Source organism: Aquarana catesbeiana, linkage group LG05 (assembly GCF_042186555.1).
Source record: "Aquarana catesbeiana isolate 2022-GZ linkage group LG05, ASM4218655v1, whole genome shotgun sequence".
Classification (NCBI taxonomy): domain Eukaryota; kingdom Metazoa; phylum Chordata; class Amphibia; order Anura; family Ranidae; genus Aquarana; species Aquarana catesbeiana.
The window spans coordinates 251,977,389-252,004,415 of NC_133328.1; the positions used below are offsets into that span (position 1 = coordinate 251,977,389).

Below are 27,027 nucleotides of genomic sequence, written 5' to 3' on the forward strand. Positions count from 1 at the left end.
CGTAAAGAACAAGGAGTGCTGGAAGTGATGGTCTGGCCCTCACAGACACCTGATCCTAACATCATAGAGGCTGTCTGGGATTACATGAAGAGACAAAATAATTTCAGACAGCCTACATCCACAGAAGATTCATAATTCGTTCTCAAAGATGTTTAGAACAACCTTCCTGCCAAGTTTGTTCAAAAACTCTGTGCAAGTGTACCCAGAAGAACTGATGCAGTCTTATGTTCATTTACTTTCCATTTTAATTGCTAAAAAACAAACAAACAATTAACACTTCTATTTCTGAAAAGATTCTTAAAGGTCAAGTTCACTTTTTTTTCCTAAATCCCAGCTCCCCTATGTACAGTGCCTTGAAAAAGTAATCATACCCCTTGAAATTTTCCAACTTTTGTCATGTTACAACCAAAAATGTATTTGTATTTTATTGAGATTTTATGTGATAGACCAACACAAAGTGGCACAAAATTGTGAAGTGGGAGAAAAATGGTAAATGGTTTTCAAAATTGTTTACAAATAAATATCTGAAAAGTGTGGCGTGCATTTGTATTCAGCCCCCTTTACTCTGATACCTCTAAGTAAAATCTAGCGGAGCCAATAGCCTTCAGAAGTCACCTAATTGGTAAATAGAGTCCACCTGTGTGTAATTCAATCTCACTATAAAATACAGCTTTTCTGTAGAGCTCTTAGAGGTTTGTTTGAGAATCTTAGTGAACAAACACCATCATGAAGGCCAAGGAACACACCAGACAGGTTAGGGATAAAAGTTGTGGATAAGTTTAAAGGAGGGTTAGGTTATAACAAAAAAATCTTAAGCTTTGAACATCTCACGGAGCACTGCTTAATCCATCATCCGAAAATGTAAAGAGTATGGCACAACTGAAAACCTACCAAAACATGGCAGTCCACCTAAACTGACAGGCCGTGCAAGGAGAGCATAGAAATAGAAGAAGCCAAGAGGCTCATGGTAACTCTGGAGGAGCTGCAGAGATCCACAGCTCAGGTGGGAGGAATCTGTCCACAGAACAACTATTAGTCATGCACTCCACAGAGCTGGCCTTTATGGAAGAGTGGCAAAAAGAAAGCCATTTTTGAAAGAAAGCCATAAGAAGACGCGTTTGCAGCTTGCGAGAAACCATGAGGGGACACAGCAAACATGTAGAAGAAGGTACTCTGGTTAGATGAAACCAAAATGGAACTTTTTGGCTTAAAAGCAAAATGCTATGTGTCGCAGAAAACGAACACTGCACATCACACTCAACGCACCACCCCCACTGTGAAACATGGTGGTGGTAGCATCATGTAGTGGGGATGCTTTTTTTCTTCAGCAGGGACAGGGAAGCTGGTCAGAATTGATAGGAAGATGGAGCCAAATACATGGCAATCTTAGAAGAAAATCTGTTAGTGTCTGCAAAAGACTTAAAATTGGGGTGTAGGTTCACCTTCCAGCACGACAACGACCCTAAACATATAGCCAGAGCTACAATGGAATGGTTTAGATCAATGCATATTCATGTTTTAAAAAGGCCAGGTCAAAGTCCAGACCTAAAACCAATTGAGAATCTGTGGCAAGACTTGAATATTGTTGTTCACAGATGCTCTCCATCCAATCTGACAGAGCTTTAGGGATTTTGCAAAGAATGGGCAAAAATTTCACTCTCTAGATGTGCAAAGCTGGTAGACCTATATCCAAAAAGACTTGCAGCTGTAATTGCAGCGAAAGGTGGTTCTACAAAGTATTGACTCAGAGGGGCTGAATACAAATGCATGCCACACTTTTCAGATATTTGTAAAAAAACTTTGAAAACTATTCATCATTTTCCTTCCACTTTGCGTTGGTCTATCACATAAAATACATTTATGTTTTTGGTTGTAACATGAAAAAAAATGTGTAAAATTTCAAGGGCTATAAATACTTTTGCAAGGCGCTATACACCAATATACCATTAATGTACCTCAGTTGCAGAAAAATACAAGCTTTCTTTGATATTGAGAAAAAAGGCCTTATCTTAGCCATTACTGTAGTTCTTAGAAAGCTTCATCACATCCTAAAATTAATGTAGGACAGAGAAACCAGTAAGACACTGGAAGGAGTTTACAAACTGACCTCATTAGCACACACCCTTCACCCATAAACTGTTTTCACAGCCTCCCCAGGCATCTCTTCCCGTGCGCATTTGTCTGGCTTCCATGGCGTCCCTTCAGTCAGGCTCAGGCCGCATGATAAACTCCCCGGGGTCGCATGCAGCCCACCGAACACCCCTGTTGTAGTAACAAGGGCCTGCCTGATTGGATACAGTGATTGGATAGAGAGTGTGTTCTCCTATTATATAGTTGTGGTAAAGCTAAAGAAGATTGTATAGAGATTGTAAAATCAGATTGTATAGTGTATGGCCACATTTATACAACTATAATGATCCAATTGCTCTTTCAGTTTCATCAATTGTGAACGGCACACCAAACACAGACGCAAACACATTTTGCCACATGAAAAAACAAATGACAAAACAGAAGTAAAAAACGTGCAACTCGCACCACGGCACAATATCCTATCAGCTACTTTGCCATGTGCAGCACAGCCCATTAAAGTCAATGGGCTGCCCCTATTTATGTCACTGGAAAAACGAGCCAAAAAACATGCGCTCCCACTATTCTAGGTTTGAAGGGGCCTGAAAGTGAAATTGTTGTGTTTACACAAGAACAACGAGGCTCCATTCACCTGTGTGTGTTACCGAACACATGGCAAACCACACAGAAAATGCGTGCTTTGCCATGCGTTTAAGAAACACGATGTAAATGTGCATTGTGCTTGTGTTGTCATTACACGTTAAAAGTAGGGATGCACCGAATGGTTTTTTTGGGGACGAAACCGATACCGAAAATAAATCTTCCTTGATCCCGAAAACCGATACTGAAACCAAAATAGGCTTTTTTTTATATATTACCCAAAAAAATTATTGGATATACCGGTACAAAATTGTGTTACATTCGTATTCGTTATATTATTTATATTCAACTTAATCATTAATTTTATGTCAAAAAGTACTTTAATAAAAAGTAACCCACATAAAATTGGACAGTGGACATATTAGAGAAAACTAAGGAAAAAAATTGTTTTTTTATATATTTTTGGGGGATATTTATTATAGCAAAAAGTAAAAAAAAAAAAAAAAAAAAATGCTTTTTTCGAAATTGTCACTCTTTTGTTTATAGCGCAAAAAATGGAAACTGCAGAAGCGATCAAATACCACCAAAAGAAAGCTCTATTTGTGGGGGAAAAAGGACGTCGATTTTGTTTTGGTACGTCGTCGCAGGATCGCACAATTGTCAGTTAAAGCGACGCAGTGCTGAATCTCAAAAAGTGCTCTGGTCAGGAAGGGGGTACATTTTTCCGGGGCTGAAATGGTTTTAAAAAAAAAAAAGCTTTAAAAAAAAAAATGGCCCTTTAAGAGCTATGGGTGTTAGTGATGTTTTGACATTGCTTCCGCCTTGCAGTGTCATGGAGACGTGTGGGGGCCATCTTCCCCTCACTCGTCACCAAGGGGACCGGATCGCCACCGCCGACGGCTCCGGTAAGTAGCGGAGGGCACCGGAGCGTGGCAGGAGGGGGGTCCCTCTCCCACTGCCAATCCACCGCAGAGACCACTTTTATCTTTTAGCCGACCGAACACGGGGATGCGAGGGTTATGGCAGCTAGCTGCTGCCATAATAACCATATTCGTCTTCAAAGAAGGTGAGGATGTATATCGGCGTTCGGCAAGTGGTTAACTGCTTCAGCCCCGGTAGATTTTACCCCCTTCCTGACCAGAGCACTTTTTGTGATTCGGCACTGCGTTTGATGTTGCACCCAAACAAAATTGATGTCCTTTTTTTTACCACAAATAGAGCTTTCTTTTGGTGGTATTTGATCACCTCTGCAGTTTTTATTTTTTGCGCTATAAACAAAAAAAAAAAAAAAAAGAATTTTTAAAAAAAAGCAATTTATTTGTACTTTTTGCTATAATAAATATCCCCTAAAATATATAAAAAAAAAACATTCTTTTTCTCAGTTTAGGCCGATATGTATTCTACACATTTTTGGTAAAAAAATAAACAAAAAAAATTGCAATAAGCGTATATTGATTGGTTTGCGCAAAGGTTATAGTGTCTACAAAATAGGGGATAGTTTTAAGGCATTTTTATTATAATTTTTTTTTTTTTACTAGCTAGTAATGGTGGAGATATGCGATTTTTTATCGGGACTGCGACATTATGGCGGACACATGATACATTTTTGGGGCCATTGGCATTGATACAGTGATCAGTGCTATAAAAATGCACTGATTACTGTAAAAATGTCACTGGCAGTGAAGGGGTTAACCACTAGGGTGCGATCAAGGGGTTAAACTTGTTCCCTCTCTGTGTGCTAACTGAAGGGGGGAGGGGACTGTCTAGGGAAAATTACAAATCACTGTTCATTCTGTGTATGAACAGACAATCAGTCTCTTCTCCCCTCAGAGAATCGGAAACTGTGTGTTTATACACACAGATCCTAATTTGCGGGGTGTCAGTAGCGATCGCGACCGCCGTGCACTCGCATCAGCTCCGGGGGCGAGCGCGCCCCTAGTGGCCACAGGGCGAAGCGACATTACTTAACATCGTTTCGCCCAGCCGTGCCATTCTGCCGTAGTAAAACTGCGGCGGCTGGTCGGCAAGTGGTTAAGGATAGTAATCATATGAAGCCATTTATTATCACAGAGTTACCTGGCTTCTTTTTAGCCCTGTAAGGCCCTCTGTTGTAATATTACAACATCAATCTGCTAAAATTAACCAGCATTTTTTTTTTTTTGCACCTAAAGACCAAATTTACATAATTAGATTCTATTGTTCAGCCTAAAACTGATATTAGTTGGCAAAATATGTAAGTAGGCCTGTTTATCTGGACATGAAGTCAGTCAACCTGTGAACTTGCCTTGAAGCACACAACTGGACTTGGTGAAGGAAGATTAAAGTAAACTGCCTGAAATATTTTTTTCTGTGATTAATAACATGTCTAGATCATGCATATATCAAGGTACTGTTGAACACATTGGTTATATTAGATTTTGAGCTTATATCTGTGTTGTAATTTTACAACGTTGCGTTAAAGGAGTAGCTGAATTAAGGATTTATTATTGATCTTTTAATGTATGTACTGTATATACTTGACTACCTGTGACCTGTTTTCTGGCTATTGCTTAAATATCTGCTTGCTACATGAGGGACAGGTGATAATGTTATGGTATATGAAGGGTGCTTATCGCATAATAAGCATTAGACAAAATAGGCTAACCAGACATCCCGGCCCCTTACCATGTGATCAGCTGTCAGCCAATGACAGCTGATCATGTGTGTAAACAAAAGGTCGGTAAAAGAAAAGCCGATTACCGGCTTATTCTCAAGGGACATTGGTCCCGAATAGGAAGGAGGCACATCTGCCCCCATTGCCACCAACCAGTGCCCACCAGTGCCACCTATCAATGCCCAAAAGTGCCTCCTATCAAGGCCCACCAGTGGTGCCACCTATCAATGCCCACCAGTGGTGCCATCAATGCCCACCAGTGGTGCCATCAATGCCCACCAGTGGTGCCATCAATGCCCATCACTGCCACCTATCAGTGCCACTTCTCAGTGCCCACCAATGCCACCTATCAATGCCCTTCAGTGCCACCTCTCAGTGCACACCAGGGCTGCCTGTCAGTGTCCACCAGTGCCGCCCCATCGGTGCCCATCAGTGCAGCCTCATCAGTGTACAATGGAGAAAAATTACCTGTTTGCAAAATGTTATAAAAAATATAAAAAAAAATATAATTTTTTTTTTTTTTTTTTTTTAATTTGGTCTTTTTAAATTTTTTTAACAATAAAAATTGCAGAGGTGATCAAATACCACCAAAAGAAAGCTCTATTAGTGGGGAAAAAAATTATAAAAATGTCATTTGGGTACAGTGTTGTATAACCGCTCAATTGTCATTCAAAGTGTGAAAGCTGAAAATTGGTCTGGACAGGAGGGGGGTTTAAGTGCCCGGTAAGCAAGTGGTTAATTTACATTGAGATTGTTTAGCCTGGAAAATAATGAGTGTTTCCATCTCAGAATGCCAAGGGCAATGTCTACAATGTTTTTCATGTCATTGGTGCCATCCAAAATATGGACAGTGACTTTGAGACGGATTCAGAGGACACTGATATAAGTGATGAAGAAGAATGTGAAATTGCCTGTGAACCGGAAAAGGAAAATAAAAATCCTTTGCTGGCCCAGAACCAGTGGAGAAGATTCAACGATGTGACAAAGCTACCAAAGGATATGTTGAAGTTGAAAGCCCTACATTTTGGGTGTCTACAACAAATTCATGGGCGGTGTGGATATGTTGGACTCATTTGCAGCAAAATATGTTTACTTTAAAATACCGCCTCTGGTACATTTACATCTTCTGGCACACTATCATCCTAGCTGTGATCAATGCATGGCTGCTGTAAAAATGGGACTGCAAAGCAATGCATGCTCCCAAGAAAAAGATACTAAACAGGAGGCTCTTTCAAGCGAAGTTAGAATACTCTCTCATTCTACTCGGCACAACTGTCATAAAATTAAAGAGAGGGCAGTGAGGTTTAATCCATAGGAGTCCAATTCCGCAGATAAAGCCCCTTAATTGACAGGAAGAGACCATCCACAGAAAAAGGGAGGCCTTCAAATGGCACTCCAGCCAAAAGGTCAACTGTACATCCACCAAGAGACATTTGGAAGGACATGTATGGCAGAAAGCCCTTCAAATAAACCCTTAAGAGGCCTGCTACAACGCTATCTAAAACGTGAAAACTTTTTTGCAGTTTTGTTCTATATTTGGGTGTTGTGGGGTTAAATCATACTGAGAACATAAATAACCCTAATGGCCCTTATCAAAAGTATACATACCCTGCAATGTTTGGCCTTGGTACAGACACAAGGTGACACAAAGGTTAAGATGGCAATTAAAGATTGATTTTTAAAGGTTAAAAACATCTTCTTTTAAATTGCAATTAGTGTCTGTGTATAAATAGTCAATGTGTTTGTTAGCTCTCACGTGGATTCACTAAGCAGGCTAGATACTGAGCCATGGGGAGCAGAAAATAACTGTCAAAAGACCGGTGTAACAAGGTAATATAACTTTATAAAGATGGGAAAGGATATAAAAAAATATCCAACTTCTGGTTCCGGTGACATGCGAGCATGGAGTGACCTGCCTCAGCTCCCGCTCCCCCGACTCATCAACACACATAACCTGCGCCACAGCAACAGCCTCAGCGAGCGGCGGATACCGCCACGATGCGGAGGGGTGGATGGATTGTTTTGTGGAGCGATCCGCTCCGTCTCACACAGGCTCCCTGCAACCGCCTGGGCCAAGAGCAGCCACAGCAGCTAAGATGGCAGCCGCTATGTCTGCCGAGGACACCGCCGCTCCACTTCCCCCCTCTCCGGCTCTGCATCTCCCTAAGGACACTGAGGCAACACATGCCAAGATAGCCCTGGCGGTGGCCCAACTCCTCACCCCCATGATTGCAGAGGCAGTGGACAGGGCTGTTCAGCATGGCATGGAGCAACTGAGACTAGATATACACAGTCAGACACATAAGCTGCAGGAGGCAGAGCAACGTATAGCCTCAGTGGAGGAACAATTGCACCAGGTGACAACCTCTATATCCACGCAGGCAGGAGTACCCCAATTCCTGCTGGATAAGCTTGAGGACCTCGAGAATAGGTCCCGCAGGAACAACCTGCGTATTATAGGTCCCCCTGAGTCCTACAGGATGACCAGCCTAATGAAGCTTTACAGCCACCACATACCTGAGGCTTTGGGTCTCTGCTACCCTTGCGTGGTGGAACTGACTCACCGCATAGGCCCTCAGCAATATCAGCAAAGCAAGCCGCGACCGGTGATTGTGCATTACCTAAACTATGCAGAAAAACACACCCTTCTACAGCACTACCGTAAAGCGAAGGGCCTTTCTATAGACGGCCACAAGTTATTACTATTCGCTGATTACTCGGTGGAGGTCTCCAAACAGCGGATATCCTTTGCTTCTGTATGGTCATAGCTATACCAGCACAATCTGAAATTCCCCCTGGCATACCCTGCCGTTCTGCGCCTGCAATCCCCTCAAGGCAACCAGATGTCCTTCGCGTCCCCAGTGGACGCCCAGCAATATGTTGAATACTTGCTGGTGGGGGACATGGCCTCCACAAGTATTATGGACGAAACTCCACCTGCTCTTCCCTCTCCAGCTCCAAGCCCATCCAAGCACCGAAGCAGCCCAGTGAAATACCCATCCAAGCTTGGCCGCTATGCCCCTCTTCCTCAAAGGTCAGGTATAAGCTGACCTCTGACTTGCCCCAATATGTGCCGCATGGGACATGCCTGTGCCCGCTACTTTCATGGTGGTAATATACCTGTTTGTTTGATACTCCCTCCTCCCTGTAGGTTTACAGGTTGGAGAGCTATGTTTGAAATGCTGTACCATGTTTGTATTAATACCCAGGAAATGTCAGCTTCCCTGCCAAGATACAGATCGGGTGAGATTTTTGGGGCGAGGGCTAAAATTTGTCATAATATCTTGTTCTCCCTATATTTTACTTCACCTGATTCGAGAGCAAGGCCTATATTGGCGTGATGACAAAAGCCATCTGATGGGGGCATGGAAGCGAGATTCTCTTGTGTACGATTTTTGATTTCTTTTTCTCGCATGGAAAAAAGTGAAGTCAATAGTTACATTCAGTTGTTGTTTTACTGTTTACCCCTGGTTTGACCTACTTTGACCCATCTCTCCTTTCGGTCAACACAGTACAATCCCGAGTTTCAGCTATCTCCAAACTAGGTAAGCCAGGGTGACCTATATACTCCCTACCTATAACCTATCCCTATTGGACAAGGGCTAACTACAACTTGAGAGTAGGTTCACGTGCTCTCCCCTTTTTTTTTTTCCCCCCACTTGTTGGGTGGCAGTACCCCCCGAAGAGCTCTTATACTGACTAAGTCTCCATCATGCGGATAGTGTCATGGAATGTCAAGGGGCTCCGGTCACCGAACAAGCGGATGAAAATTCTCCGTCATTTAAAAACGTATGCGAACAGATATCGCTTTCCTTCAGGAGACTCATTTAGGTGAACAAGATTTCCAACGTCTCAAGAAACTATGGGTGGGGGAGGTCATTGGTTCCCCAGCGTTAGGGCGCAAAGCAGGAGTGATCATCCTTTTACATAAAAAACTGCCATACGCTATCCGATCGGTTGACAGAGACCAAGAAGGCCGCAAGCTAACGATCCATTTGACCATTGCCTCAAAGGATCTAGCCATATCCAACATCTACGCGGTCAACTTCCCAGGTACTGCATTTTTCCAAGACCTTTCCTCATGGGTACTTCGCTCCTCAGATTCACTCCACTTGATGGGAGGGATTTCAACAGCGTTATGAACAAACGAGGATAAATCATCTCCACGTTCATTACTAGGCGCCCCCCCATCATCTATTCAACAGCCCACTACACTTCTGGCCACCATGTCCCTTTTATATATGTCGGATATTTGGCGTCTTACTCACCCTACCAATAGGGAATTCACTTTCTATTCTCCACCCCATGACACTTTCTCACGCATAGTTTTCTTTTGCTCCTCTGCCCTAATCCCAAAGGTTCAGGACTCCGAGATTTCGGAGATAGCAATTTCTGATCACAGCCCTGTAGTGGTAGTTCTGGATGACTTCAAACCCCATGATAAGCCCTCCCGTGGCGGTTCCCATCGTATTTATCAGACAATGAGGATTTCCAGCACACAATATACAAAGCATGGAATGATTATGTGCTCACTAACACAGAGCATGTATCTAATCCCAATTTATTCTGGGAGGCAGGCAAGACCGTTTTGCGAGGTGTAATAATCTCCTACACTACCCAATTTAAGAAGCATTCTCTAGAGCAATACTGTCAGGCAAGTGCTGCTCTAAGGAAAGCCCAAGCGGATCTGACCGTACGTCACTCTCCAGAAAATAGACAGGCGTGGCTAGCTGCTAAACGAGGTTTTCAATCTCTGGGCAGATCAAAAGGAACGGATTAAGACCTCTTACCGTTCCCTCCACCTACATAAGTATGGTAACAAGGCAGGGAAACTCCTTGCCAATCTCTGCCAAGAGGCTCATACACCCACTCACATTGCAGCGCTGAGGGACAGCAAAGGGACCCTTATGTCCTCCCAACCGGAAATAACTGCCCTACTGACTGAATTTTATCAACAATTATACGCTGAGGACCCAATTGACCTGGACAAAGCACAATCTCTCCTTGCTTCCGTTAAATTGACTATATTATCAGACCCCCAACTAGACTCCATAAATGCTCCTATCTCCTTGACTGAAATTCTCTCCACCATACATCTATCAAACAACAACACCTGGCCCAGATGGGTATTCAGCGCAGTTTTACAAGCTGACCAGGAAATATATACCACACACGCTACAACAAGTCTTTACAAGTGTTTGGGAGGGTGGGCCATACCTCCCTACGGGTTCAATGGCATTCATAAAGCTACTGGCAAAAAAGGGAAAAGAACCAACTCTTCCGGGATCATATCGCCCCATCTCCTTAATTAATGTTGACTCTAAAATTTTATCTAAAATTATTGCATCCTGACTAGCCTCTATTATTCCTACACTCATCCATCTGGCGCAGGCTGGGTTCGTCACGGGTAGGTCAGCAGTGCTCACTATTCACAAAGTCATACTTGCCCTGGAACATGCTAAATGCCACCCTGACAAAGACATGGCCATTCTTTCTCTTGACACTGAAAAAGCCTTTGATAACATCAGTTTTCAATGGTTGTTTCTGGTACTGAGGAAGTTTGGGATCCTGGGCCCAGTAGCAAATTTCATACAATGTATTCCGCTCCCACAGCTTGTCTAGTGACGTCCAGCAACATATCAGCCCCAATCCATTTGACAAAGGGAACACGTCAGGGGTGTCCTCTTTCCCCCTTATTGTTCAAACTAGCCAAAGAACCACTGTCCCGATTACTTAATGGCCACCCACTCCTTTCAGGTATCCAAATCGGCGACGTCAAGATGAAAACGGCGCTCTTTGCGGACATTTTAATTTTCTCCTCGGCTATGCCCACTGACCTCCCTATCATTCAAGATGTTTTCTCTAACTTTCGACACTGATCGGGACTACGCATTAACTTCAGTAAGAGCGAGGTACTCCCACTACACCCGACCCATTCCCAACATTGGACTCAATCCTCCCCTTTACAAGTAGCCAAGCATTCCATAACATACCTGGGTATTAGTATAGGCCGGGATCCCTCTTCTCTACACCACCCTAACTACCCACCCATTTTTGGCAGGAATAAGAGGGAGCTGGATGCTTGGACGACTCAACCAATATCGTTTTTCAGAAGTTGAAATTTATACAAAATGGTCTCATTTGCCAGACTGCTATATCCCCTACAAACACTTCCCCTACCACTTAAGCACAAAGACATTCAAAATCTCAACAAGGCTTTGATGACCTTTCTGTGGAGATCCAAGAGATCACGCATTGCTAGACACAAACTGCATCTTCCGAAACACGAGGGGGGAGTGGGACTACCTGACCTTCGCCTATACAACCTTTTATGCCTTCTTAGGCAGGGCATGGACTGGTTTTTACATAGATCCAACTACTCCAAAGGACTAACCTATTTCACCCAGTGGTTGATAAAGCGGTACAACAAAAACATTAATCTCAATATTGTACTCGCAAATCCTGCAATACACTATGTCCTCCACAGGGCAATCCTTTGGGAAAGCTTGGTCCAAAGATCTATCAGACTTGGAGGACACTACACACATCCTGGAAGGATACAAGACAGTGCGCAAGATCATAATCAATGAGCAATGGAGGGGGACTCAATTTACAATTATGCATAGGGCATTTATACCAGCCCTGATGGATTGTACTAACCCACTCCTTGCGGTCTGTCCTTGGTGCAACGCTAGCAGACTGACACTTTTACACCGCTTTTGGTCATGCACCTCAATTCAGGTTTTCTGGGACCAAATAATTCAATACATCTACAAAATTACCTAAAGATCCGCTGATTCGCCTGTTCAGCTACTTCCCCCCTATGGTTTCTAACACCCTGAATGATGGGAAGCCAATACCCCTGACCCCATGGATACATCTATGCCTCTTAACAGCCAGGAGAGCCCTCCTGCTGGCCTGGACCTCTACACACAGTCCATCGCTATCCGCGGTAAAGAAAGATCTGAAAATACTCCTGTACCTGGAAAAACTTGATGCTATGCTACAAAACCTTGGAACCACCAAGCGTTTTTTTTTTACCCGATGGAAGGTCTTCATAGAATACTCTTTCACATTGCCGGAAATGCACCAACTCATGGCCACATTCCAATACACCACCTGGTATGCCAAGGCAAATCTTACTAACTCCTTGGGCAAACTAAAGTTACCTGACTCTAACCCCAACATGGGCAGTAAACCCCCTCACCCTAGTGGAGACATGCTTACATCCACCGTCTAAGGGGCTACCCACTACCCCCTACTCTCTCTTTCTGAAACTCTGGAACTGTTTCTACTAGTTATGAGCCTGTATAGGAGTATACTCATATGTTTAGCACTACGATGTAGCGATTCTAGCTAAAGATACCCATACCCCCTTAAGTTTGTACTTTATTCTAATTGGTCAGCATATATGTCAGCCTGTTATGTCATTTTTATTCCTGAACATTTATGTATTGTTTAAATCTGAATAAAAATTTTGAAAAAAAAAATATCCAAAGTATTGAACATGGCAATCAGTACTGCTCAATCACTTTTTAAAAAGTGGAAAATTTGGGGATCTCTTGATACCAAGCCAAGGTCAGGTAGACCAAGAAAGATTGCAGCCACAACTGTCAGAGAAATAGAATGCAAGGGGGTTGTGGGACTTAAATAATGATAACATGCACCTCCATCCCTAAATCAGAATAAAGGGGTTTGTGGGACTTTGAGTGAGGCACAAGACATGTGGTAGGAGAAATTGTAAAAATGTTGAATTGGCATATAAACAAAGCATTGAACATGAGTAATTTTATCTATATACACAAGGCAATGGCATACAAAAAAATGCCAGAGGAATGGTCTAGGATACAAAGGTAACCTCAAAAGAAATACAGGCTGCTCTGGAAAAAGACAGTGTGGTTGTTTTTAGAGCACAATACGATGATACAAAATGAGCAGCATGGTCGAATTTCCAGAAAGAATCATTTACTGCGCCAAAGCAGGTTACAAAATGACCAACCACACCTCGGGCACACTGTAATCTAGAGTGAGGAGACCAAAATAGAGCTTTATGGTCACAACCATAAGCGCTATGTTTGGAGAGGGGTCAATAGTGACAATTATACCATCCCCACTGTGAAGCATGTTGGTGACTTACTAATGTTTTGGGGGGGGGTGTGAGCTCTAAAGGCATGCGGAATCTTGTGAAAATTGATGGCAAGATGATTGCAGCGTATTATCAGAAAATACTAGTAGACAATTTGCATTATTTTGCAAAAAAAGCTGCACATGGGGCGCTCTTGGACTTTCCAGCACAACAATGACCGTAAACACAAGGCCAAGTCCAGTGGTTACAGCAGAAAAGGGTGAAGGTTCTGGAGTGGCCATCAGAGTCTCTTGACCTTAATATCTTCGAGCACTCTGGCGAGATCTCAAACATGTAGTTCATGCAAGACGACCAAAGATTCTGAATGACCTGGAGGCTTTTGCCAAGAGGAATGGGCAGCTATACCAAAGACAAGAATTTAGGGCCTCAGACAACTATTACAAAAGACTGCATGTGGTTATTGATGTTAAGGGGCAATACACTATTAAGAACTAAGGGTATGCAGACTCTCCCCCCATTCAAAATCCCCCCTCCTACTCCTAACACAAATTCTCCCCCCCTTCTAATACAAATCCCCCCCAACCAAGTTTCCTCTCCTAGCATAAATACGCCCAATCATCCCTACTAGCACAAATCCTCTTCCTCCATGCAACTAAGGGCTCATTCACAAGTACAGCAGGCACTGCTGCTCCCCTGAAAAGCGATCCAACTGTGTTTGACAGGTTGTAAGGAGGTGATATGGTGCCTCCTCACCACCTGAATTTTTTTTTTTACAAATGACTTGGTTTTTATTCGAGAAGAGTACATGTTTACATGGTACTGACGTTGGTATTACAATCAACAAACAGGGTAGCGTAAAAATAAAAAGATGACATACAATGGAGAGCTCATAAAGTTCTATTGTTATGCACAAACTCAGTACTCTGACCTGTGAATGTGGGCAGTCCAACATATTAGGTACATTATTAAAAGAGATCATTCAACCTGTGGATTATTCGCAATAAGGAGGATTATTTGGTTATTTCATTGCAAGTGGATAGTAATGTCTAACCAGGCGTCCCAGATTTTCCCATATTTGGCTGGACATCCCCTGTGCGCGTAAAGTTCTTTTTTATAGGGTAGAACACAATTCACTGCAGATATCCATTCTTGAAGTGTTGGTGGTAGCGCCCTGAGCCATTTACGCGCTATAAGTAATCTGGCTGTGAATAGTGTTTCTTGCAAAAATTTCTAATGAAATTTATCCGAGTCTGGGTCTGGGAAAATTCCCAGTAAGCATTGTTTAGGGCATAATGTGAGGGGAGATCCCATTTTGTCATGAATAAATTTCACTATGTGGGACCAGTAATCTTGTATTATTGGGCAGGACAAAATGACATGAAATAAGGTACTGATGGAGCTACCACATCTGGGGCATAGTGTGCTGTGGTTGGTTCTATATTTAGCCAGACTTAACGGGGTCAAATAAGACCTGTGTATGATATACAATTGTGTAAGGCAGTCAGAGCTTAAGGAGAGACTTTTTTACACGTATCTAATGCATCTTCCCATTCATCATCCTCCATCTCCCCCATGTCCCCAGTCCAGCGATCTTTCAATCGATAGGCAAGTACTGCAGCGGTTGGGCAGAGGAGAAAATTGTAAAATGTTGAAATAAGTTTTGGGGAGTCATGCTGAGTTATTACATTTAGAATGTCCAATTGATCTAGGTGGGGGGGGGGGGGGGGGGGTTATCCCGAAATTGAGTCTGTAAGGTGTGGCGGAGCTGGAGATAACGAAAGTGCATAGAATTAGGTAGATTAAATTCATCCTTGAGTTGTTGAAATGACTTCAGGTTATTGTCACTATATACATCTATTAGGCTCAACACACCCTGGGTAATCCAAAGCTTATGGACTGGTATCGTTAGTAGTTATTTTAGGACAGGGTGGTCCCAGAGGGGTGTCTGCGAGTATGTGGGAGGGGTCTTAAGCCTGCGACTTACCACTTCCCATATTTTACAGTGATTATAGAGTAATCCCTTCCGGCTTCCCAGCAGTCAAGGGTCTGTCAGGTCCCTGAGGATAAGCTGGAAGGGGTGGGTATGGATACTTGTGTGTGGGGAACAAACAGAATGGTCCTTATCATTTTTATCCAAATAAAAGAAGTGGGACAGCTGTGCTGCCAAATAATACAAATTAAAGTCTGGTAGTGCTGTGCCCCCTAATTCAGTGGGGTTCTTCAGCACCTGCCAAGACAGTTTGTGCCGGGTTTTGCCCCACACAAATTTAAAATGGCTTCTATAGATTTAAAAATACTAAAGGGTAGGTACACTGGGACATGCCACAGTACATATAGGAACTTGGGGAGTAATACCATTTTGATTAGGTTTATGCGGCCCATTAAACCCAGGGGAGGTTTGGCCCATGGCTGCGTCTTGGTTTTTAATGTTCCGAATAGGGGATCTATATTTAGCTTGACATATTCGTCCAGGGAGCGGGTAATTGTTATGCCCAAGTATTTCATGGAGCTAACTCAAATGAGGGGAGAGGAGGCTTAGGTTTCCGTGGGGGCACCAATATCAAGGGGAAGGACCTGGGATTTGTCCCAGTTGATTTTCCGAAGTTTTGTATAACTTCTAGGGATATCGTAAGGGAAAGACCAGTGTCCTTTAAGTAGAGTAACATGTCGTCTGCATATAGGCTCTCTGTCTCTGTCAAGTGTCCGCATTGCAGACCTTTGATTTCTGAGTGTGTTCTTAAAGAGGATGCCAAAGGTTCTACCGCCAAGGCATATAATAGGGGGGGCAATGGGCATCCCTGACGCGTGCCCCTGGAGAGGGGGAAGGCGTCAGAGATCCTTCCATTGACCAACACCCTGGCACAAGGATCTTGGTAGAGGAGTTGGATCCATTTAATAAAGTTGGGCCGAATCCAAACCGTGCCAGACATTCCCAGGAGATAGCCCCACTTAACAAAGTCGAATGCCTTTGCGGCATCAAGAGACACCACAACTCTGGATCCTATCTGGTCATGTGTGGCCTGTAGGTTCATGTATAGCCTATGCAGGTTAAACGCCGTGTTTTTGGCTGGCATAAACCCTGTCTGGTCCGGATGGATATGGGAGAGGATCACTTTATTCAATCGGAGCGCCAGGACCCTGGCCAAAATCTTAATGTCTAATTGGAGTAGGGATATTGGGCGGTATGATTCAGGGAATTCCAGATTTTTACCAGGTTTGGGTATGAGTACTATGAAGGCTTCACTCATTGATTTAGGTAGGGAGCTGGATTTGAAGATATGGGAGAAGAATTCTTACAGTTTGGATACCAGAGTTTCGCTGTATGTAGTATAAAATTCTAAGGGAAGACCATCTGAGCCAGGAGCCTTCGATGGGTTAAGGCAGGACATAGCCTCGACGATGTCCTCCCTGGAGATAGGGGCCTCCAACATCTCAGTCTGGGATAAACAGATTTTTAAAACAGCTTACCTGTAAAATCTTTTTCTTGGAGTACATCACGGGACACAGAGCAGCATAATAATGACTATGTGGATTATAGGTGATTGGACATTGGCAACCAATAGTTAGACGGTTCCTCCCATATAACCCATATAACTCCTCCTATACCGGAAGTACCTCAGTTTTGGAGCAAGCAATGACGATCCCAGAAAGAGGGGAGGGACCTCTGTGTCCCGTGATGTACTCCAAGAAAAGGATTTTACAGGTAAGCTGTTTTAAAAATCCGTTTTTCTTTATCGTACATCACGGGACACAGAGCACCATAATAATGACTATGTGGGATGTCCTAAAGCAATGCACCTGAGGGGGGGGGAACACAATATCCCTAAGCCCCAACAGGCCTGAGACTATAAAGCTGCCTGCAACACGCTATGGCCAAAAACAGTCCCCTTTTGAGAGCTCACATCCACCTGGTAAACATATGAACTGAAGACCAAGCGGCCGCTTTGCAAACCTGAGCCAGACACCTGTTGGCGTACTGCCCATGATGCACTAATCCCTCTAGTGGAGTGTGCTTTTAAATCCCAAGGTGGAACCTTGCGCTTTAATCCATACGCCTGGATAATAGTCTGGCGAATCCACCTGGATATAGTTGGACTTGTTGCCGGCTGTCCTTTCTTAGGACCCTCTGGCAAGACAAAAAAACAGTCTTTCGAAAGGGAGCTGATATTTTCAAGTAAACTTTGATCGCCCTCACCACATCCAGTGAGTGAAGCAACTTTTCCTCCCTAGTCTTAGGGTTTTGAAAAAAGGAAGGTAAAATGATATCCTGATTCAAATGAAATTTGGAAACCACCTTCGGTAGAAAATCCGGACGAGGGAGCATGACCACTCTGTCCTGATGAAGAATCAAAAAAGGTTCCTTGCAAGAAAGGGCGGCCAATTCTGACACCCTTTTATCCGATGTTATAGCCACCAAGAAAACTAATTTTCTGGTCAATAGGACAAAAGGAACATGCCTAATAGGTTCAAACGGTTGACTCTGTAAGGCTGACAGTACCAAATTTAGGTCCCAGGGACATAAAGGTGGTTTAACCGGCGGCCTCAAGTGTGTTACTCCCTTGACAAAGGTTCGCACCAAAGAATGGGATGCAATTGGTCTTTGGAAAAACAACGATAAGGCCAAAATCTGTCCTTTAATTGTCCCTAAAGCAAGCTGCAAGTCTACTCCTGCTTGAAGAAAGGCAAGAACTCTTCCAATCGTATACCTACGAGGGTTCCATCTCCTTTTCTCACACCAAGAAATGTATGATTTCCAGACTCTATAATAAATAGCTCTAGAAACTGACTTTCTAGCGTTTATCAAAGTAGACAAGACTGAACCCATAATACCATGGTCTTTCAATAGTCTGGTCTCAATAGCCAAGACATCAAATTCAGCAACCGTAAAGGATAGAATATGGGTCCTTGAGACAACAGGTCTGGACGGCATGGAAGGACCAATGGGTCCCCTACTGCTAACTTCACGATCTCCGAGTACCAGGATCTGTAGGGCCACGCTGGGGCCACTAGGATCACCAGCTTTTGCTCCTCCTGTATTCTGCGTAATAAGTGCGGCAGGATTTGGATCGGAGGGAAGGCATATATCAGAATACTGATCCCAAGGAACTACTACTAAGTCTATCCCGACAGCAAGCTGGTCCTTGGTCCTGGAGACAAACCTGTCCAGCTTGGCATTGAATCTGGATGCCAGCAGATCCACATCTGGGGTCCCCCAGTATTGGCAGATCTGTAGAAAAACCTCATGGTGCAGGGACCATTCCCCTGGCAACAATTTCTGGCGACTTAGGAAATCTGCCTGCCAATAATCCACCCCCCGGATAAAGACTGCCGAAAGGAACGCCACATGTTTTTCTGCCCAAGTCAATATATAGTTTACCTCTCTTTGGGCTGCCCGACTCCTGGTACCTCCCTTGTGGTTGATATATGCCACTACCGTGGAGTTGTCAGAATGGATTCTGACAGAAAGACCCCGCAATCTGGATGTCCAGAATCGCAGAGCCAGACGAGCTGCCCGAATCTACAATATATTGATGGGCAGGGTCCTTTCTGTCTGGGACCATATTCCCTGAACAGACGCTTCCTCTAGGACTGCTCCCCAGCCGAGAAGACTGGTGTCTGTGGTTACGACTTTCCAGGCTACCGGTGGGAAAGATTTCCCTCTTTTCAAATTGCTGGTTCTTAACCACCAAGAGAGGTTCCATAGAACCTGTGGAGATAGAACAATAGGCTGATGCAAGGTTCGAGCCGACTTGTCCCAGGCCTTTAGAACACTGCTCTGGAACACTCTGGAGTGGAACTGTGCATATGGCACTGCGCTGAAGGATGACACCATCTTGCCCAGTATCCTCATGCACAGCCGAATAGAAGGTGTTAGTTCTTTCTTCACCTTCTGGACAAATTCCACTATGGAGGTGACCTTTAAGGGGGGAAGAAACACCTTTTCTTGGGCAGTGTCCAAGACCAGACCCAGATACACCAAGGCTTGGGTCGGACAAAGAGCTGACTTGTCCACATTTAGAATCCAACCTAGGCGTTGTAAAACCCGTACTGTTCTTGGCACGTTTTGAACAAGTATGGGGCGAGAGCAATCCCTTAGGAGAAGATCGTCCAGATATCCTACTACGGAGACCTTTTGAGCCCTTAGGGAAGCCAACACTGGGGCCAGAATCTTTGTGAAAACCCTGGGGACCGTGGCCGGACCGAATGGTAGTGCCACAAATTGGAAATGACTGCCCTCTACAGTGAAGCGTAGGAACCTTTGATGTGGACCGAAGATCGGCACATGAAGGTACGCGTCCTTGATATCTATGGACGCTAGACTCCCTTTCTCAGGGATTTTATTATTCAACGAACCGACTCCATGCGGAAGGATCGGACGTCTACAAAGCGGTTGAGAGCCTTGAGGTCCAAAATGGGCCTTACTTTCCCATTTGGTTTCGGCACAGTGAATAGGTTTGAGTAAAACCCCTTGAAACTTTCCTCATGCAGAACCTTTACAATTACCCCCTGCATCAGCAGATGTTGTAAAGCTAGGAATAGGCATCTTTTCTCTGGATCCGACAGAACCCTTGAGCACAGAAACGGATTCGGGGGGATCTCCTGGAACTCTATTCTGTAACCGTACTTCACAGTGGAAAAGACCCATCTGTCTTGAACCAGTTCTTCCCAAGCCTCCCCAAAGAGCCAAAGCCTGTCCCCCACCCGTGAGAGCGGGGGAGCCCCTTCACAAGGTAGACTTGGAGCTGGGCTTGGGTGGCTTTTGGGTCCAGGGTTTCTTTTAACCCTGGGGTCTTTTAAAGCCAGACGGCTGAGGCCGTCGATACCACTTAGGGGAAGAAGCACTAGGTCCTAGAGCATTGGGAATTTTATAAGAGGTTTGCTTCCCTTTCTTTTTAATAGGGAGTAGGGCACTCTTTCCTCCCAAGATCTTTTGGATATATTTATCTAGATCCTCGCCAAACAAGTGCTCTCCGTGGAATGGAAAGGCTGCGAGTAGCCTTTTACATGGTCTCTCAGCAGACCAGTTCTTTAGCCACAAGACTCTGCGCATATGGATTGACAGTAACGCAAAACAAGACATCTGTTGAATTGAGTCCTTCAATGCATCTACTGCAAAACATAGGGCATGAGGAATCTCCGACAATTCCTTGGCAGATTCCTCCTGGCAAGGTAGGTTCTTTACCAACCTTTTAAAGTGATCCTTTAGGGATTGGCAAATCCCAATAGCTGCAACCGCTGGCTGAACTGCTGCACCAGCCACCAAAAAGGAGGCTTTTAATAAGGACTCTAGCTTTTTATCAGCCAGATCCTTAAATACCTGGGCATTATCCACTGGACAGGTTAAATTTTTATTTACTGAAGATATGGCAGCATCCACCAAAGGTGTCCCCCATTTCTTCCTGAACTTCTCCTCCATAGGATAGAAGACAGAAAACCTTTTTGGAGGTAAGTATATCCTGTCAGGGTGCTCCCAGTCCACGTAAACCACCTGCTCCAGTAACGGATGCAAAGGGAACGCTTGGGAAATTTGCTGAGGTCGCAAAGATCCCAAAGTAGAACAGGAGAGTCCAGACTCCTGAACCGGGGGAAACTTAAACCCAATCCATACCATCTCAATTAGAGATTGGATAAACAATTTTTGGGAATGGGAGGCTGAAATTGGCTCTTCAGAGCCAGAGTCCTCAGCCGAGGATTCTTCAGCCTCTCCTTCCTCCCAGTCTTATGACCACCTCTTCCAAATCCTCCACCCATTCTGGTTCCAGACCACCTGGACCCATCTGGCTATAAGAGTCCTGGTGCTCTAGTGACTCTCCAGTTGGCCCAGGCTCAGGGGAGGGAGATCTATTACGCTTCCTCCCCCGTGTTACAGAGGCAATCATGCCAGCTATTTTGCCCTCAAGGCCCACTAAGGCAGATGCTAAATCATCCTTTGTAACATAAGCCCAGCCAGGTATATTGGTAGTGGCCACTATGCCCGACAAATGCAATGGCTCAGCCAGGCCAGATGCCGCAGGTCTTTCTGGAGAAACTGAGGCTGCATCAGCATGGGGTTGGTCTCCTGTTTTTAGAGGAGGGACTCTTACCCCTGTGCTTGCCTTGTTACCTATACCTCGTTTTCTGGAAGACATTGCTTACACATGAGAAAGAAAGGGAGTACTCCCCACAAATAACAACCAGCCTTCAACCTGTCACCACTGTGTCCAAGACCTCCAGATTTACGTGCCCAAATATCGCTCTGTGTTGCCACGTCACGCCAGGAGCTCCATCCCTATAAAGCGTTAGCCTGAGAGTGAGCGCGCACCACAGCGTGATCAGCGGCATGCCCACCGCACGCGCCATCCTGACGCACGCAGCGCATCTGCAATGCACACCCTGACGGCACGCACACACACGCCAGCGGTGCGCACACTCGCGCACGCCAGTACTCAAATGCGCGCCAAAAAATAACCATCTGTAATCCCAGACACAGGCTTAAGGTTTACCAGCAGTTTCAAAGGGAAAAAAAAAAAAAATTATAATTTTTTATATATATATATATATATATATATATATATATATATATATATATATATCAAAGGGAGTACTCACCATCCCAAGCAGCAGGGCCTGTCTTACCAGGCCCAATCTTCCCCCATCACGGCGGGTAGCGCCTCTAAGGACCTTCAGGGACCGGGTCCACACCCCTGGACCCGTAAAGTACCCTTTCTGGTTTACCTTGGGCAAGATTGACCAGGAATACCAACTTAACAAGGGTCCAGCGCCTATATAGGACACATAACAAGCAACACCCCGTTCTTGAACCGAGGTTCAGGTACCATCCACTTTAGCTTAATTAAGCCATCCGAATGAATCCGATTATAACGTCCTCAGTGGGAAATTTTTTAAGAAATTTGAAGAGCTTCAACAGCCATGACCATCACCTTCAAGACACTGGCGAAAAAACTGAGGTACTTCCAGTATAGGAGGGGTTATATGGGAGGAACCATCTAACTATTGGTTGCCAGTGTCCAATCACCTAAAGGTAAGCGTATAACCCACATAGTCATTATTATGGTGCTCTGTGTCCCGTGATGTACGATAAAGAAAATGTAGGTATCTCAATATCAGCCAAGAGTGCCACCACCTCCTCCCTGGGATTGTTGGCAGTAGATGAGTATAGGGATGCGAAGAAAGAACGGAACTGCCCAGCCACCTCATCAGGGTCCGTGATCAACCTGTCAGCAGCATTTCGTAGGGAGTCCACAGTAGGTTGTCTATGCTCCAGATGTGCCAGGTAGGCTAGTAAACGCCCCGCTAGTTCTCCGCATTCATACATCCTCTGTTTACTGTAGAAAAATTTCCTCTCAGCCTTTTCAAAGTGGAGATTATTAACCACACGGGCCCGCAGTTTCAGCTGGTCAACTGTATCAGGTGATGGATTGTTAGAGAAAATTATCTCCACATCTGCCAATTTTTGTTTTTTGGAGGTTTTCCTATATCTGGATATGCGCTAGGAGAGTATCATGTGGGCATGGGCTTTGAATGAGTCCCAGACTGTATCCAGTGGGGCTGAGTGTCTGTTAGTTCTGAAAAAGAATTCCCACTCGTCTCCAGCCCCTTCTATGCCAGGAACCACTGATAACCAAAAGGGGTTAAGTTTCCAGACATAGGTTGTGGGGGGGAGTCAAGTCGAAGCTCAATCCAGTAGGGGGCATGATCAGAGAGGATACGAGGGCTAAACCCCACATCCAGCAGGAGGGAGTGGGATATTAAAATAAGGTCAATCTGTGACAGATGCACAGTGTTATGTGTAGATGAAAAGCAAGAGTACACTTTATTTTGGGGATGGCAGTGTCTCAATGTGTCCACCAAAGCTAGTTCATTAAGGAGTTTGCCAAATCTTGTGTGGGAATGGGTGAGGTTGGTGGGGGTGTCGTAGTCAATCTGTCCAAGTCTCTGTCAACCACATTATTAAAGTCACCCATCCATAGCGCAAGAACAGTTGGGAATTGGGACATCAATGCAAAGCCTTCTGTTAATACATTGAATAGAAAGGGAGGTAGAACATAGATTGCTAATATTAGGACTTCAAGTCCGTTAATTTTGGCATGTAAAAATAGATATCTGCCTTGGGGATCAGATCTGAGTGTCAGCAGCGTGAATTGTGCAGTTTTAGCAACTAGGATTGCAACCCCTCTGGAGTTTGCGGTGTGGGGGGCTTGATAAAGCCATCCCACCCAAGGTTTTTTGAGTGTTAACATTAACTGGCCCATGAGAAGGGTCTCCACCAGCACCATGATATCAGCGCGTTGTGCCTTAAGATAAGACAGTGCCACATTTCTTTTCGGCTTGGCTCTAATAACACGCACATTCCAGGTAACAAATTTTAACTTATGCATAACACATAAATGAGGTTATCAGTGTCCACGCCCGCCCAATCACCACCTGATTTAAACACGATTGCTCTGCAATGCATGCATGCAATGCAAGGTATGCAAACTTTTGATCACAGCTGTGTATGTTCCAGGCAATGTGTGTCTATAGAATAGCTAATTTTACACATTGCCTGTAAATTTCAAAACATTAGTGTCATGCCTAGGTATTATATACAATGCTTAGGGAAAGCATATAGTATAGTAAATTAACAGACAAACTAAAGCAGATACATTTAACAAATAGTTATCTTGACTTACCTGTAAATTCTATATTTACACAGTACAGGACACAGGCTGAGTATTCATAGACCCTGTGTTAGAGACTCGTACCTTCGGGGGATTGGACACTCGCAAGCTTTTGGGGACATGTCCCCTGGGTGCCTCCCCTACCTCACTCCGGGAATTTTCAGTTTTGCAACAAACCCATACAGAGTAACCATAGATAGAAGGAAGGGTGGCCCATTTCCGGTGCTGTACTCCAGGATATGGAATTTACAGGTAAGTAAAAATATTCCCTCATCTTAATCGTACCATACAGGACAAAGGCAAAGTATTCATAGACTCTGGAACGTCCCCAATAATGAGCAGGGTGGGCAACCAATAGGCAAACAGAACTGTGTCAACAAGCCCTGCTATGCTGGGCATATCAGGATCGGACTCAGCAGGAACTGGAGTATGGGCTTGGCATTCTGGAGCACTGGGCAGAGATGGCTGTACTAAAACCATTAGCTGCCTGAGGAATGGCGACAGGATGCAGAAAAATCTGTCTTTGTCAGGTAGGCCACAAACTGCAGATACCAGTGTTAAAATTGGGTTCTTCTTTAGTCCAAGGGATGTATTGTCGCTCAGAGAATCAGAGTTATACAGGACATGAATGAATGCTCGACTGGTTTCTGCCAGTTACAGATGACACTATTCCCCTGTGGGATACTCACGGAATAGGGTGCGGAATATAGGGTAAGCATATTCAGGAGGAATATACAGAAACCTAGTTGTAGACTAGACTGTCCTGTAGCAAAATGCTCACAGTGAAAGGGTGGGATGAAGTGCCCAAGTACCATATGATTGCTCTATGTGGAAGTGACAGTAAGGTGTGCCACCAGTGGTCTGATTTAACAACTGGTTATCCACCAGAGACTAAATTATGAGTCGTTAAGTTCTAGCGTCAAGTCTGAAACCTTTACACTGTAAAGTGAATACATTCCAAACATAGCCACGATCAGCGATACAGGGTGAACCTTGTACTACCTGACTACAATGCTGAACCCTATAAAGAGTTAAGGCTTTGTCAATCATGGTGGGCATACCCCTAAAGGGGTTTTCAGGATCTGGGATCCATAGGGATACATCACAGCCCTGAACCTGTATAGCAGCCTGTGGCCAATTGTGCAGCACAAAGTGCCAGGTTGAGCCTCCCTGCAGGATCCAGTGCAACATTACAGGCCATCCCCACAGTGTGGGGACTGGGCTACAGCTTCCAAGATTTTACTAAGGTTGCACAGGCAAGGAAGCACTGCTTCTATAAGATAGTGAAGGAGTTGACTGAAGAGTTGATTAATCCAAAGATAAGATATTAACTAATGATTTCTCTATAAGGGAGAAGTCTAACACCTTAGGACACTAGGAAAAAAAACTAAGCAATCATTGAGTGGGCTAGGATTATAGGGGAGGTGCCCAGGGGGATTGTCTTCAAAAGCTTGCCAGTGTCCAATCACTGACTATAACCCAGCATAAATGAATACTCAGACTGTGTTCTGTGCTGTATGATTAAAGGAGAAGTCTAGCATGAGCTTGTTTGGCTGGGCTTCTCCTATGGGTCACAGGAGTCAGTCCAGGCACCACATCATCGTGACAATAAAGTCTGTATCCACCAGGTCCCTGGACTGATGCCCATCTGAGCGCCTGAGACGGATGCTCCCTGCCCCTCCACAGCTCAGCGCTCCAGTGAGCGTGGAGGAGCAGAGAGGAGAGCTGCTGACTGACAGTCAGCAGCTCTCTGCTCGAGGATCTGTAAGAACCGAGCCATCAGCGGTGTTCGATCGCTCCGTTCTCAGTACAGAGGCGCCGGGGGACAGATGCAGCATGGGACCAATGCTGCATCCACCTCGGTAAGTATGAATGGACAAAAAAACAAAACAACCCATACTTCTCTTTTAAGTTATGTGTGTAAAACTAGCTGCCTTATCTCACTAAACTATCCTAGTTTCATTATCATTGCAGTGTATGTATGTTTGTGGGTTTTTTTTTTCCTGCTCACAGATGGTCTCACTTCAACAACTAATTTTTTTTTTTTTTTAGGTCATTGAGAGACACTTTGCTAATCCCAAAATAATACTCACAGTTTGGGTGTAATATTTCCGCCTCTGTCTGTTTTTGTACTGAATAATAACTTAGAAAATATAATACTGGCTGTTTCCATCTTGCTTGTGGGCATGTGAAGCCCACGAGCATTGATTTCCTGGATGCGGTGAATGCTGTTCATTCACAGCTTGTTCACAAGCATGATCATTGTTCCGGCACTGAATCTTGGGAAGCCTGACACTAAGCTCCCAGGAGACAGTGCGGCGCCGGGGAAAGGCAATAAACACGCCTACTCCCATGGGAGGAGAGACAGGAAGTGCCACAATAAAGTACAATATAAAGGTAATTACAGCGATAAAAAAAAATTTCGTGCGGCATTTGAACATCTATGCAATTAACTGAAGGGGGTAAGATTAAGTTAAAAATTTGAGTGGAACCCAGCTTTAATGCAGAAAACAGCATAGAAGTTGGATGTAGTCATCTGATGCCAGGTAAAGGAGTTTAGAGAGAGGAAGGATTAAGTATGAGAGGTAGAGACCAGTGAGCCCACTGGACATTTAGCTTAAGGTTAACAACATTATTTACCAATGTCTTTGATAACATTTATATTTTTATAAGCTAATAATACCAATAATAATGTTTACACTTTTTTAGATTTCATTTAAAAAATGAATAAGGCCTCATTGCACACTGGCAGAAAAAAAAACAAAATGTTTAGAGGCATGTTTTGTCTTTTTTTTAGGTCTCTCATTGCAGCTGTATTTGTTCCATTCAGATTCAAATTTTAGAGCAGCCTTCAGGTTGCAAAGATCAAAAGAAAGTCTAGGGAATGGGAGGAGATGATCGGGAGGGAAGTTAGAGAATTTGAAAAACAATATGTAGAAGATCCAACTTCAGAAAAACAA

General features: G+C 44.2%; 1 protein-coding gene across 1 annotated transcript in view; it reads right to left on the bottom strand.

The window, feature by feature from the left end:
• Positions 1 to 27,027, bottom strand: part of TRIO (trio Rho guanine nucleotide exchange factor) — a gene marked incomplete in the record, with an annotated part of 1,361,655 nt that overhangs the window by 746,889 nt on the left and 587,739 nt on the right.